We start from the raw sequence: 14,328 nt of genomic DNA on the forward strand, positions 1-14,328 counted from the left end.
AAAGCAACACAAGAGGTAGTGCACATATTTTAAAACAGTTTTATACAATATACAGTAATACAGACAAGAGGTACTCTGTTATAAAATACTGAAAGTGAGGTTAAACTATTTAAAATTTTAAATTCCACTAAGCATTTTGCTATTAGGCCTACTCTACTGAAAGTTGTCTTGACTGAGATGTCTAAACTACATGCAAGCAAGCTAGGATGGAGGATTGGAAATTTATACTTCCTCTCTAAATATAGAGAGGAAAGTTTAGGGTCTCTGCCTGCCCACTCTTGCTTATTTCTAACTTTTGACACTCTGAAAGGCTGGGGCTAACTGATTTAACTGATATTAGTTAATGTATGGTTGAGAGAGGGCATTGTAACGTTCTGAGAGGAGAATATCCAGGGATGTTTTACTCGGCAAAATGTTACCACCTCCTCTTTTATAAAGAATATGCCTAAACTTAATAAATAAACACAAATTGCAAAGTTATTACCAAGATAAAACAATGTATTTAGTCTAATTTGCCTGTCTAAGAAATATTCCTCAATTAAATCTAAGGTTTTATGTATGAGGATTTCAAATAGCAGTGTTTCTATACCCTTTCTGCCTCTGTGTAAGTAAGCAGCAGCCAGGCACAACTATTATAAGATCATTCCTCATCATCAATGATGTTAGAGAAGCAACTGTTGCTGTCCATTATTCTGGGAAGGGTTATAAGGCTATTTCCAAACAATAAGGTGAGAAAGAGTATCCATGACAGAAGAATTTTTTTTAAAAAATGAAGAGGTTTGCCTCTTGAAAGCCTCTTCTTTCTAAAGAGAAGATGGCAGCACAGCTTAGTTTTCCAAAGTTGCATCCAAAGAACCCACAAGCCACAGGCCTGGACACCTTGCAGTCAGTGACCCGTCCAGGAACACTTTTTCTCTAGAGTCAGTGATCATACTGATAATACTAAATGGTTTTGTTTCACAGGCATACATTTGTTTCCAAATTATTACCCCCAGTTTCTAGCCAGTTATTACAATACATAAATTTACCGTCATTAAATTTAATTAAAGGTCTTATTACTCAGCTATAACCATTGTTGTTACACGATAACATTAGAATCTTATTTGGCTATTACTTTGGTGATTAAGTGGTAATCATTTCCTTCTTCCATATTATTATCTTCTTATTGCCTCCTGGTTACCTCACTAATACCACACTATTAGAAAGCTGTAATAGTTTAGCAAACAACTACAACCTGACAGAAAGTTTAGGTTTCATCTGTTGTAATTTTAAAACATACAAATTCACGTAAAAACCTAAAAACAATAAACTATAAATAAATGTGTTTGAACTGTAAAATTCTATAACCAAAATTTAGTGTCAAGCATTCATGTTGTACTTTACAGATTTTCTCAGTTGTCCAATTGACTATTTTTAAATCACAGTTACACAGTTTCCAAAATAAAAAGAAAGTCAATTTTTTGTTTGCTCTTGAAAACTTTTTAGAATTTTTAGACAGCTGTCTACAGTTTGAACAAATATTAGTTTACTGTATATGGCTTTGTGAGCAAATCGGGTCATATTTCTTTTAGCTGCACAGTTTCACTATCCATTATACACCAGAAGATTTTAATTGTGTATGATTATTCTAAAAGGGGCGGCCTGCTCAGATTAATATTTAAGCCTTCAGCTGCCTGGAAAAGTTGCAAAAGAGGACAGATGTGGTCTAAATGCTGGTTCTTTCCCTGTTGCATTGCAAGGAGCAGCGTTAGACGTGACGGCGGTGACATCTGTGGCTAAAGGAATAGGAGAAACAGAACAACTGCCTTCACTGTTATATACAATTCCACTTTGTAGGCTTATGTTTAATTCCTCTTGTTTAGTTCTGTGAAGTGCTGCATTATTTTTCTTTTTGTTGTTACTTTAGTCTGTGTACTGTATTATTTAAAGGCTGGCTGGATTATTTTTGTTCTCTCTCCATACATGCAAATGTACATGCTCTTTGTCTTTACAAACTAATGCCTTAAGCCTTTTGACTGGTACTTATATAGCGCTTTTCTACTCTACTTGAGCACTCATTCATAGCTAAGTGCTTTCTTTCTAACATTCAAACACATTCACACGCCGATGTATGCATCTTGCACAAGGATAGGTGGCATGCAGACTGGAGCAGCCAGGGATCAAACCACCATGTACTAATTCGCAGACGAACGGCTCTACCGCCTGAGCTCAGCCAACCCAACACTGGAAATCAGCATTTGAATAATGTTACTTTTGACACATAAAAGAGGACAATTCTCCCTAGAAAAGTTATTGTCAAGTGCACTGTCCAATATTAGCAAAAACATGTGGGACAATAATTTTTCAATTAAAAATGAGAAATGCCTTCTAGACTCGATCATTGGACAAAGAAAATGTAAATATTTCAAATATTAAATATGCATAAACCCACCCTGGTTTACATATTGCCAAAGGACCTTTTGATTTTTGTCGCAATAATGTATTCACTGACACAAAAACAGACAGATTAATTAAAAGTTTTAGGATTTGAAGGGAAATGCATCTTCGGAGCTGGCAACTTCAAAAATATTGCGAGAAATGCACCAAAGCATTTAAGAAAAACTGTAAGCAGCAAAGCCATGTTCCATTTTCTGTAAACCCATTACAACATCATTATAGTGGCTCTAGACAGCATGCCATGCTACTTTAATATTGAATGAGTGAGGGAACAGCACACCAACATCTTGCTTTCATGAAGCTATCAGGAAACCCATTCTGTCTCCAAATGTGTTTTTTACTGTAGATAGGGGTTGAGGGCACAGTAAGTATGCCTGTCTATTTTTAGAAATGCAATTTCAAAGTTTTCTGTCTTCATACACATGCACATGGGCCAGTTTTTAAATGAAAGGATGAATTTCCATGTGTGTGTGTGTGTGTGTGTGTGTGTGTGTGTGTGTGTGTGTGTGTGCGTGCGTGCTTTACGTGTGTGTGTGTTTTTGCTTTGCTTAGGGCTTGTTTGTAGTTTTAACAGGTAGCAAATACTTTCCTCTGTAGAGGAAACGAGCTGTGAAACTTTCCACTTCCTTACCTTTAGGCTTAAATGGGACTTAGTAACTGAGATATAAAATCTAGAAATCACCTCCCAAGTATTACCAGACAAAATGTAAATTTAATGACTTCACCCTCTAGTTCAGTTATTTCATGGTAGGTTGGAAAGCTTGGCTATAGTGTAATCACCTGAATTTAGATTTGCACACAGCCTCAGGTGATGGTTTCCTGCACTCATTTTTTTTAGTTCCCACTTGCCCAACACCAACGCAGTCAGGAAGCTTAACTAAATGGACTCACAGTGCAGTGTTCATGAAACACCTCCTATCACACAGTCTCTTTCTACATCAGAGTGGAAGTTTTAAAGAGCAGCGATACTTTTAGCTAGTCTGCTTCTCACTGCAGGGCTGTTGCTTGTGACTGCGTTGGGCTACAAAGATGGGTTGTGCCTCCTCCACCCTACTTCGGATGATTTTAAGAGCAACTAAATTATCTCAGCGCTTGCTGAATGACAGCTCTGGAAGTACATAACAGAAAAATGTATTTACCAGCATAACCTTGTCATCTTATCAAAATAAAAAAATGTCTTGATGTAATAAAAGGAAATGTGACTCATAGTAATTCCTGTGTACAGTTTTTGAAAAGCAAGACTCCTGTCACATCTTAACACCTCTCACAAGCTCAGAGTGAGATCTGGCCTTTAGCCAGTAGTAGTAAATGTGTTATATTACAAGACAAAATAACCTTATCAGAACTGTCAGTCTATGCAGCTTGACTTTATAATCATGAACAATTAAGAACTTGAATTTTTTATAACATGGTCCATATTTTTAAGTTGAACTTCACAAAACTATTTCATTTTCATTCGTTTTAATGTATTTTCAAGTTGTATGCCATACATAGCTGTCTACAGCTTAAGGTACTAAGGTCAATACTTTTCTAAGGACGTGTTCTCTAAATTGCAGATGGTTGTAGCTGCCACCTGATGCCCACAGGGTTCATCCAGGAATGGAACATTTGAGACGACTCTCTTGAGGCAGAGCAAGAGCTGAAATCATGTCTTTATGGAAACACTCTGGACTGGCCAGAGTAACAGCTACATGCAGTTAATTCGAACCAGTTTAATTTTCAGAGTTGCTCCACTGAAGGTGGACTCAAAAGTTAAAGTAACATTTATAACTTTTTAATGCAGTCTTTCTATTAGAATTGTGAAAATGTGTATGAGAATATAAATGTTAAAATTAGCCCCATGCCACACTGGGCTAGTGACTGGTCAGCGAACAGCTGGCAATTGGGTCACGGGTGAAAAATGGGTTAAGGTGAAACTGGTGAGCCTTTTGAGATGTCGGCTGAAGCAGAGAGGAGCAACTTTTTTACTTTGAAGGTCAATGGACTCCTTTTCTGCCACTTTTTCAAGTCTTACCACTGGCAGGAAGCGGGTGTTTGCAGACAAGTTGCTGTCTTCCATGCCAAATATGGGCAACCATGGCAATCTGCTACTGACCAAATCACAAAGAGGTACCATCTTTCCAATACAACACATTTTCCCCCAGTGACCAGAGGTTGCCAGTGGGTTATCAGGGAGTCACGATCTGCTCTTTAGGCTTCTGTGACTGAGCTGAATCAGACATCAAACACCCTACCACTTCTCCTATACAAAGCAAACCCCTAACCTAAACCAACCGAGCGTTTCCAGACAAAAGAACCTGGAGGATTTCCTTTTGTGTGAATTTATTCTCCCACCAAGGTCTTTGTCACTGAGGTCACTGACAAACATGGAGCTGCTCATCAGGAAGCGTTTGTACACTTTGTAATCAGACTGTAAAACTAAATGTTAAAGAATGCCTAGCAGCTTCCAGCCATTGTGGCCTCCTATGATTTAACAGTGAGATGAGCTGAGGTGGTGCTGATGGTGGATTACAATAACAGGGCTTACTGTTGCTGACATTAAGGGCCATGATACATTATGTCTGATGTTGCCATTGTGAATTAATATATAAATCATAGAACTGAGTTCTTGATGTTCAAGGAGAATAGAGACATCACCCAGTTGGAGAATCTATAACCGTTTTCTGGGTCATTCCTTGTTCTTTTATGTATTACAAAATCAGAATATTATTTATTATCTCTCTACTGTCTCTTTTTTAGTGCTAATGTGGAGACCTTTCTCTGCAAACCACTTAAGGCATTCATTTTGCTGCTACTGCACAGAAACAACAAGATTATTTGTATTTTTACAAAAGAAGAAGAGGGAAGCAGTTGGAACTTGACTTGTCATTTTTTCTTTATATGTCAGACTGCAAACAGTAGGAGAATCTCTCCAAGCATTAAAAAGTATTTTTATTTTACAGCTTTCACTTAAGAGAGTAATAGTACAAATAAAATGAAATTACATGAAACATCATTTATACACAATATCATACAGCACTCTTTTATTGTGACAAGTCTTTCTTTGTCTTAAAAGCATAAATCATTTCATGATTTTATTTTCATTGAAACTGTATGAGTCATCTCGGAAAAAGTTCACATGGAACAGAAACAAATGGCAATGATTTAAATTCTGAACAGTTGCGTCACGCTGTGGTCGATACAAGCTATTTTTGTACTCATATCCATGTGTGCTCCTCTGCACGTCAGCAGCTGAGAAAAATCAGTCAGATTGGTGCCAATGCTCAACCTTCCAACGCTCTGGGTCAGCATCCTGGAGATGTGCCAGAAAATCCAGCTTCTCGCGACCATATGGGGTCTGCTTCTCTTCACCACCTCCGCACCTCCCCTCCTTCATCCCTACCTCCAGGGCTGCCACCTGACAAATCTTCAAATATATCTTCTTGCATAAAAAGCAAGAAAAAAGTAAAACAATAAGACTTTCTGTTAACAACAAGGAGGAATATTACTTTGCATCCCAACATTTAAGTCTAGATGGGAAAATTATTTAAAATTAATACATATATGATGAAAACTTGACATTTATGCCATAATTTACTTTATTAAGTAACCTGTTATTAGTGCAATGGTTCAATCTTTGATATTAACAAGAATAACAATGGAGGTTGGAGCTTTAAATGAAAATATCTAGATTTTTAATTATTTTGCATTTTTTTTAAATACAAGACTTTGTCTTTAACAAAGAATTGTAGGTGGTCTTGTTGCAAAACTTTTTTAAACAATTCACTGCAGAAACAAAACAAAAACTAGTTATTTGCATATCTTGTTCCTTGCCAGCTTCATGGCAGGTGCCAACACGACAAACTATCTTTATTCTTCATGAATGTTTTGCGCATTTGATAATTATTGTCTTCCATATAATGAGCACCTCTTTGAACTGAATTCCCTCGCGGAGTGACATTCGGTGCATATCTAATTTGTGGTGATGAAGCCAGTGTGCGTATGTGAATGTATTTGAGAGCGAATTCTTGAGCTACCTGACTGTTAGAGCCCAGTGTAGGGAAAATGTTCCCTATTGGTTGAAAGATGGCAGCAGGGGCAGCTGCAGGACTGACCCTGCCAAGGACGGAGAGCTTCCCATGCCTGTTCAATGCCATAAAATGGGTCATTGAACAGCTAAATGGAGTCATTATGATGAGTAATTAAAAGAATACGGCTAAAGACTCCCAAATTCCCCTTTTCTCTTGGTTCCGCTGCTTTTTGTGTTGTCATGGGTCTTTGCTGAAAGGCAGCTGTCTTGGGCCACTTTAACTATCACCCCTTTCACTGGAATGCAAATAGCAGCCTCCACCACTAATTGGATCACATTATCTATTGTCCTCTCATAGACTGAAAATCTAGCCATTTTGCCGTTTTCCATAACTGATTGTTGGAGATTTGATTTTTCCAGTGCTTTTCATTTGACCCAACATGTTATACACTCTGAATCACAAGAGATGAGAACAAAGAATTGTTTGCTTAGAGTAAAAAGAGTAACATGAATACTGAGTGTAAATGTCATTTAGAGCTTGCTTATGTAGATATTAATATTTATGTAAGTGTGAAAATTGCAGCCTTGCATTGCGAACAGAGAAATATACCAGCACGGATGAGGCATGGACAAAGGATGAAGAAATTGTGTTTTCCTTCTGTTTTGATTATTGCAGCGAATACAAAGCGTGGCTTTCTTTTGAGTGTAAAGCTTTTCTTTCTCTTTATTTTAACTTCCAATAAAAATGCATGAATTTGTGCACAAGTTGCTTTCCCCTGGGCAATGTGTGTAGAATATTCTATTTTGCTTTATAGGCAGTCATTAAGACGATGGGGGATGGGGTGGAGGGTGATGTTTGATTAATTAGTGAGCCTAAGTTTGGCAAGACCGGAAACTGAAACAGAGGATTTCATTAGCTTGTGCTTGTTAGATAAGGTTAATGAGGTAGTTCTAATTCTTGAAAAGAAAATACATATATTCATGCAGCTGAATTCATTTTGGAGACTATAAGCCAAATGAAGGTGAACAAGCAGGGGGGGTGTTATTGTTGTTTGTTTGTTTTGGGTTTTTTTTATTCATGATTCATTGAGAATGGTATCCATGGATTCTATTAAGATGTTGACTTAAGGTTAAATGGTTGACATACTGACATAAAAAAATCAATTTTATGAACCTCTTTGTTGAAATTGAAATATTTACATGATTCTCTTTCAATTATTGTTCCTCAGTTGACATCTGCAGACATCTGTATTGCTGGAGGACACCAGGGATGCTTTCCCTCGCTGAGGATTTCAACCTAGACTACAGTGGTAAGTGCAGGTGTTTGGTACAGTCTCACATAGCTTGAGTCAACTCGAGTGCTGCATGAGCAATCACCTCCTAAGAGGATAACAGGCAATCCATCGCTAATCCACCGGTCAATATGCATGACAAGAACAGTACAGTAGCAAAGACAAACTACTCAGAGGACATGTCATTCTGAGAGTGGACAACTCTTTTACCATTTCACCATCTCAATTTTTTTAAATTAATTATCTTTTTTCAAAAATATGGACCCGAAATGTCCATACTTGATTACTCTCGCTCTTTCTGCCTTTCTGGCTATATCTATATATCTATATGTATGTATATCTATCTATCTATATGTCTGTGAAGGTTCTCAGTCATCCAGGTCATCGTAGTCAAAGGAGCTTGCAAAGAAAAGCGTCTGGACTTCTTTAAGTTGCTTGAAGACGTTTCACCTCTCATCCGAGAAGCTTCTTCAGTTCTAAGGTCAAATGGTGGAGAGTCCCAGATTTAGGTTTAAATCTGGGACTCCCCACCATTAAAGCTGGAAGTCTGTAAACCATGGTAGAGGCTCTGTCAGGGTTTGGTGCTGGATTTTAGTCAGTGTTGTTGGGGATCTTGTCAAAATTCACTGAATTATGACCAGAGAAGTACCATCATATTTTGACCCACCATGAAATACCATCTGCATCAGCATGACAATGATCCCAAGAACACTGCCAATGCAGTTAACCCTTTAAAGCCGGTCGGAGCGGACACGCTCCATTTTGCGTAACTATTTTTAAATCCTGGTAGCACTGCAACCACGTAAGCTAGCACAATAATTTTTTTTGCATATGAAACCGGAGGAGTTGTACTTACATCTTATGCCATCAGCTTGTCCTAGGTCACAGTTTCCTTCCACATATAGCTTTTCAAAAACTGCATAAAAAGCACAGAAACCCGCTTTGCCGGTCCGATCAGCTGTTTGTAACACTTCCTATGTCCATCAGCGTGAACTATCGCATGTCCGGCATGACCTGCCCGAAAGCGGAAGTGACGTCATTTTGCGGAAATGTGGTTTTTTACCATCGTGGCCTCATGAGCCTATACTTGTGTTTTTAAAAGTTTATTTGACTTTATGACTTTCTGTGTCGTTTCTGGGATGCTGAGGACTCATATTGCACTGCTGGAAATATTTTATTTTGATGCATATGCTGTTATTTTGCAAATTTGCACTATAATATATTTTTTCATTTTTCCTGCAGTATATGAAAATTGGTGTATCTCAAAAATAAAACTATGAAGACACTTAAAATAAATTTCCTTTGGTGGGAAACTAGTTTGTGCAACTTTTTTGTATTTACAGTTTTGAGGGATAAGCCTCTTAAATTTCTCTAACTAGAAATATATGTTAAAAAAACAAAAACGATTTTAAATTTTTTTGTATTTTATTGCACTTTTTTGCAATTTATGTAATTACTATGCACTTAATGCAGACATATTATTAAAATTTGGGCTATAGTGGTTGTATTGATGTATAGCAACTTAAAATGCTCCAAAAAATGGCTCCACAGCATGTAAAAATATACTATAAGCTCTGGCGGACTTGGTTCTATGGTAGGTCTTAAAGGGTTAAACACAAAATAGAAAAACACATAATAGAACACTGTAATTCATGAATTCACATCCCCAATATGGACTTCAACATTACTGAGGCAATGTGGGATTATCTTAACAGAGAACAGAACAAAAGTCAGACAACTTTCAAAGAAGAGCTTTGAAATTACCTTCAAGCAGCCTGTAGAATGATTATTGAAGAATACTTGAAGAAGTTACAAGGAAACTTATTTAAGAAAGTTTAGGCTGTGCTGAATAATAAAGGTCGTCATAGCGATATCATAGGGAATGTTGACTTTCAGGCTTGTTAGAGGTACACAAATTGTGTTTTGCTGTATAGTTTCAAGTATATCTGCAGATGTGAAGGGTGGCTCAAAACCTTTGCATAGTAGTATATCCTATATTAACACTGCATTAAAATAAATACATTAAAATGGACAGGGCCTTGAAGAAGTATGGTCAGTGGCCTTATACCTCAACGTCCACTTTCTACGTCCCATTGCTTCATATTCATGGGACAAAGCCATATTTGAACTCATTTAAATAAAATACCTTATCACAATGTTGCTGTTTTTTAATAATATATTCAGTGAATCTAGACAGACCAGCAGATACAAACACCTGCCAAAATACTAGAAACAGCCTTTGTTATAGTACACACCCAGACAAACACACACACACACCAGCCTGGTTGTTGCAGTGGATAATAATTTATCATCGCAAAAATGGGAATGAAAATATCTACAGTCCGTTAACAGTGATACTGTATCACACTATTGATTAGAGTTGTTTTACCTCATACTGTATAATCTTATGGTTTTCCCCTACTGGGACCTTTTTTCTTTTTTTTACTTTGTTTATCACGATCCTACTGGAGAAGCATTTTTGCAACCTCACTTATGTTATACTGAATAGAAAGTCTTACTGAAGATGGGGATTTTCATGATCACAGTATACGTTTCTGACATTTTTCTGACCGTTTTAAAGGTATAATTTTGCCTTCCATGATAATTCCCATTTATTTATTTATGCTTTCTTGCTCTAATAAAACTGAAAAATAATGAAAAATTAGAACTCATTAAGTGGCCCTTCACAAAAGAGATGCAGAATCATCAGTGACTCACTTCCTTGCAATATATATTTACATAACCTGCAGAACCTTTCAACTTAGCTGACTCACTAGTTACTCAGCTTGTCTGTCATGTAACAGAGAGTAGGAGGGAAGTGCCCTATGGGCCATGTTCACACAGTGACAATTTTCCTCTGACATTGCAATGAGGGTGGGCAGATGAGGTGCTGTAATAATGCTTTACTGCTGTGGTCCAGTTGTATAAATGTAAAGGCTCTGACAGACTGTTACATCCAACTCAAAAGCATACTGTATTTGGTGCAAAAATTGTGTGAAAATACACAAAAATTGCATAGACGGAAATATGAACTCTACTGAGTCAATATGTAAACATGTTCACTTACATATTGGCAGCTAAATTTGTACTAACATGTGTAAGAAGTTGCAATAATGTTGGTGTTCCAGCGATTTTGTAACATGCCTGTAAAAAGATTTAAAAAAAAAAATAAAGTACATTAGATATTTAATTCAGTCCTTCAGACTATTTAAAAGGATGAATTTGACATTTTTTCACATTCCACAATCCAAATTTCCATATATTTTTGTGTCACTGAACACAGCCTTTCATCAGTCTAGTCTGGTACGCAATGATTAATGTCTATGTACATGAAATCAATATTTTCTAAATTTAAAAGCCAAAAAAAGTCTACATTACGAGGCTGGATGGGTTGCTGGTGTAGCATAGCATTTTTCTAAAAGTCTTACATTACTGGACTACTGTCCCAGTTTTCCATTTATTTCCATTCTTTTAAAATATGTAATTAATTATAAATATTGTAGTCAAATAACAAAAACTTGGTTTGGTTTAATCATAAAAACTACTGGCTTAGAAAAAGATCAGGATTTGGGTTAACAATGCAACAATGTCTTTAAAGCTTTGATTTCTCAGTCACACTCGCCTGGTTTCAAAGGACAAAATATGAAATTCTAATACAATTTATGCTTCCTATTGAACTACGTTACTTAAAAATTCATGCTCATGTATCATGAAAAGATACATTGCTTTTCATGACTAATTTACATTTTGAGCTGTACATTCGGGACATAATTGGTCCATTACTGTTAGCATGTTAGAAAACAATTAGTGCTGATGTTTTTTTAGTGACTTGAAAGAAGGTTGTGTTTAACGATCTGTTATGAAAATGTGTATTAATATCACATCAGTTTCCTTTTAGTATATCGTACTGACTATAGCCTCGACCCCTACCCCGAACAAGAGTAGAGGCAGGGGTCTAAGAGCTAAACAAATTGAAATGAGTAGTTGAAAAAAACCCCGAAATGAGTAAAATGTGTCTAAAATAAAATTATATGTGTTGGTAATTTCACAATTAAAAATACATGCACAATACACGTGAATGACTGGCCTTCTTGGTGTATTCACAGGTGAGAAAAGGACATTTTCTGAACAACAGGACCTTAATGTAATTATGACCTCTTAATAGCATTTAAATAACAATAACAATAATAATAATAATAATAATAATAATAATAATAATAATAGTAAACAAATATTATTTATAGATTGCTTTGATAGAAGTTTGAATGCAGAATGCTCAAATGACATATTTAAGGAAAACATAAGTCACACTAGCAAAAAAAAAATACACACACATACATATATGTATACAAAAATATTGATACTGATTGATAAATAACTGCTGTGGTACAAGTGATCCAGGCACTATGAAAAAAATATGTCGCGGCCTTTTACGTTCCAAACACCAAAAAAGTCCAAGAAAAGGCTGTGGGTGGCAACGGGAGGTTTGTTTTAGAACGCACTTCTGACTCCATTGTTATGCCGTCATATGCCGTTTATTTCGTGGAAAATTATAAACAGAAATCAGTCAAATAACTTCTTAAAACTTAAAATTAAACGAAAGTTAACTTAATTTGCTTTAACAACTTCAAAAGTGGTCAAAAAATCATTTTCTAACCCTCCCGTCTTCCCATCTGACATTTGGCAAACAAAAAACAAAAAACCTCTTTACCACACCCATCCAGGGTGCTCTTAATCTCTTGATTAATGGGAGGGTCCATAAGCTAATAAACCAATCACTTTCCAAAAGCTTCTCCAATAAAATTAATTACAAATTTACATAACAAAACTAGGTCAGTATATTCTTACACCTTTAAAGAAAAAACAAAAATGAATACAAATTTTAGTTATTTGTAATCATTTCAAAGTATACCTAATAACTCTCCACAAATCAAACCCTAATAAACAAGACTATGCAATCTTTAAATGAAGTAGATTAAATAATAATAATAATAATAATAATAATAATAATAATAATAATAATAACTCTGTAGAAAATTAATGAGTCATCAATAATAAAGCTTCCTTCATTGTTAGAGATGTTTTCCTTGGTTTTTTGTGTCATCAATTAGATGTGCCGCTGACAAGCCATTCATTGTATGAGGTAACACCTAAATGGATAGTGACTCTCATATTTTATCTACCAAAGAAATCATCTTTAGTACTTTTTATGTAAAACACTCCTTAAAACAGTTTTTTTGTTTGTTTGTCTTCAAAGTGGGAGTGGATTTATGTCATTTTAATCAAAACCAGAATTTCAAAGGCAACGGGTCTTTAAGTGTCCTTTATCCTTTATATACATTCTTGTCAATCATATAAGGATAAACAGTTTTAATAGGCACCAAACATCAAATCCCAACATCAAGCATGCAGTGATCAATTGACTGACTTGATTAAATCCTTGCTGCCTTTCAAGTGCAGCTAAAGAGATTCATTTATTTTTTTTACTTCTTTACCCATTGCTAGGGTATAAATTTTAAACCATATTATGCAAAGAGCATAGTAAGCTGATCTGCTCTTGTTATTTACTGCTATCCTAAAACAAATTTGGCAGCCATTGAAAAAAGGAGTGCAGCTATGCTTTAACCACTGTCAATAAAAGATGTGGGTCTGCTGAGTTTCAAGTGACAGATCTGTGAGTTCAGAGCTGGAGAGGGACCACAAAACTCCCAGTTTAATTATTTTATTCTTGAAAAGAATGTCTAGAGCAATATTGTTTTAGGGCACCCATATTTCCTCGATTCTGTAGAGACGTATGTGGTTTTACTTCACTGATTTGTGCTGGGTTTGCAGTGAGCACGAAAGGAAGAAACATCTAAATCACACTGAGGGATAATCTTTCTTTTAAATTGATTGTTAAACCCCTTTGCCTTTTCCTTAGGATTTAGTTTTACAGCTGCACCAACCTCTTTTAATGGTAATTTCTCAGAAATTCAGCAGAAATTTAGTTCTATTGTGAAAATCTAAATCAAAATTGATACAGGATTCTGAATATCGAGTCTTCGATCACTGTCCTACCTAGACAGCTAGCCCTATCAAGTTGTATAGTGCCAGCTCCTCCATTAACCTGCATTCCTAATTGATAGTGCTAGAGAAGAGTTATTTGAATGGATTACCGTAAAGAGCATCATGGATTAGCTAGTGAGAGACATGGATCTTGTGGGAGTCTTAAATTAGTCACATAAAGTGATTATAAAACATCCATATGGTCGGCAGTGATTGGGCTCCCTCCTTATCAAAGCAGTTTAACCCTTCTTGTAATTTCCTCAAAGCATTGATATCAGTTTGGCCTGTTAAACCTTACGTTGGCTGTGATGTGCATGGGCAGAGTACACTATGTTGTGATCAATGCCTAGAGGAAAGAAGTGCAACTGACCGTAAACATGGCTTTGGTTTGTCATTGATTACTTAGTTGCCAGGACATCAAGCTGGTAACACATACTGCAGCGAGTATGTGTGAGACCAAAGTCTCTTTAAATCATTATGGTCTTTGAGGAAAGACTGATGCAACGTGCTGTATTCTCTGAATATGACTGAACCAACCATATTTGA

At 36.2% G+C, this 14,328-nt stretch overlaps 1 protein-coding gene across 1 annotated transcript in view; it reads left to right on the plus strand.

Annotated features, from left to right (window-relative positions):
* elfn1a (extracellular leucine-rich repeat and fibronectin type III domain containing 1a) overlaps window positions 1–14,328 on the plus strand; it is an 81,537-nt gene that overhangs the window by 47,372 nt on the left and 19,837 nt on the right. Inside the window, exon 2 of the mRNA XM_085454653.1 lies at window positions 7,675–7,755. The gene's annotated coding sequence lies outside the window, so the exon portion shown is untranslated. The remainder of the gene's footprint in view (window positions 1–7,674; window positions 7,756–14,328) is intronic.

The sequence above is a fragment of the Copadichromis virginalis genome, linkage group LG4 (genome assembly GCF_057382275.1).
Source record: "Copadichromis virginalis isolate Kocher_CV1m ecotype Utaka linkage group LG4, C_Virginalis_male_GT1.1, whole genome shotgun sequence".
NCBI lineage: Eukaryota > Metazoa > Chordata > Actinopteri > Cichliformes > Cichlidae > Copadichromis > Copadichromis virginalis.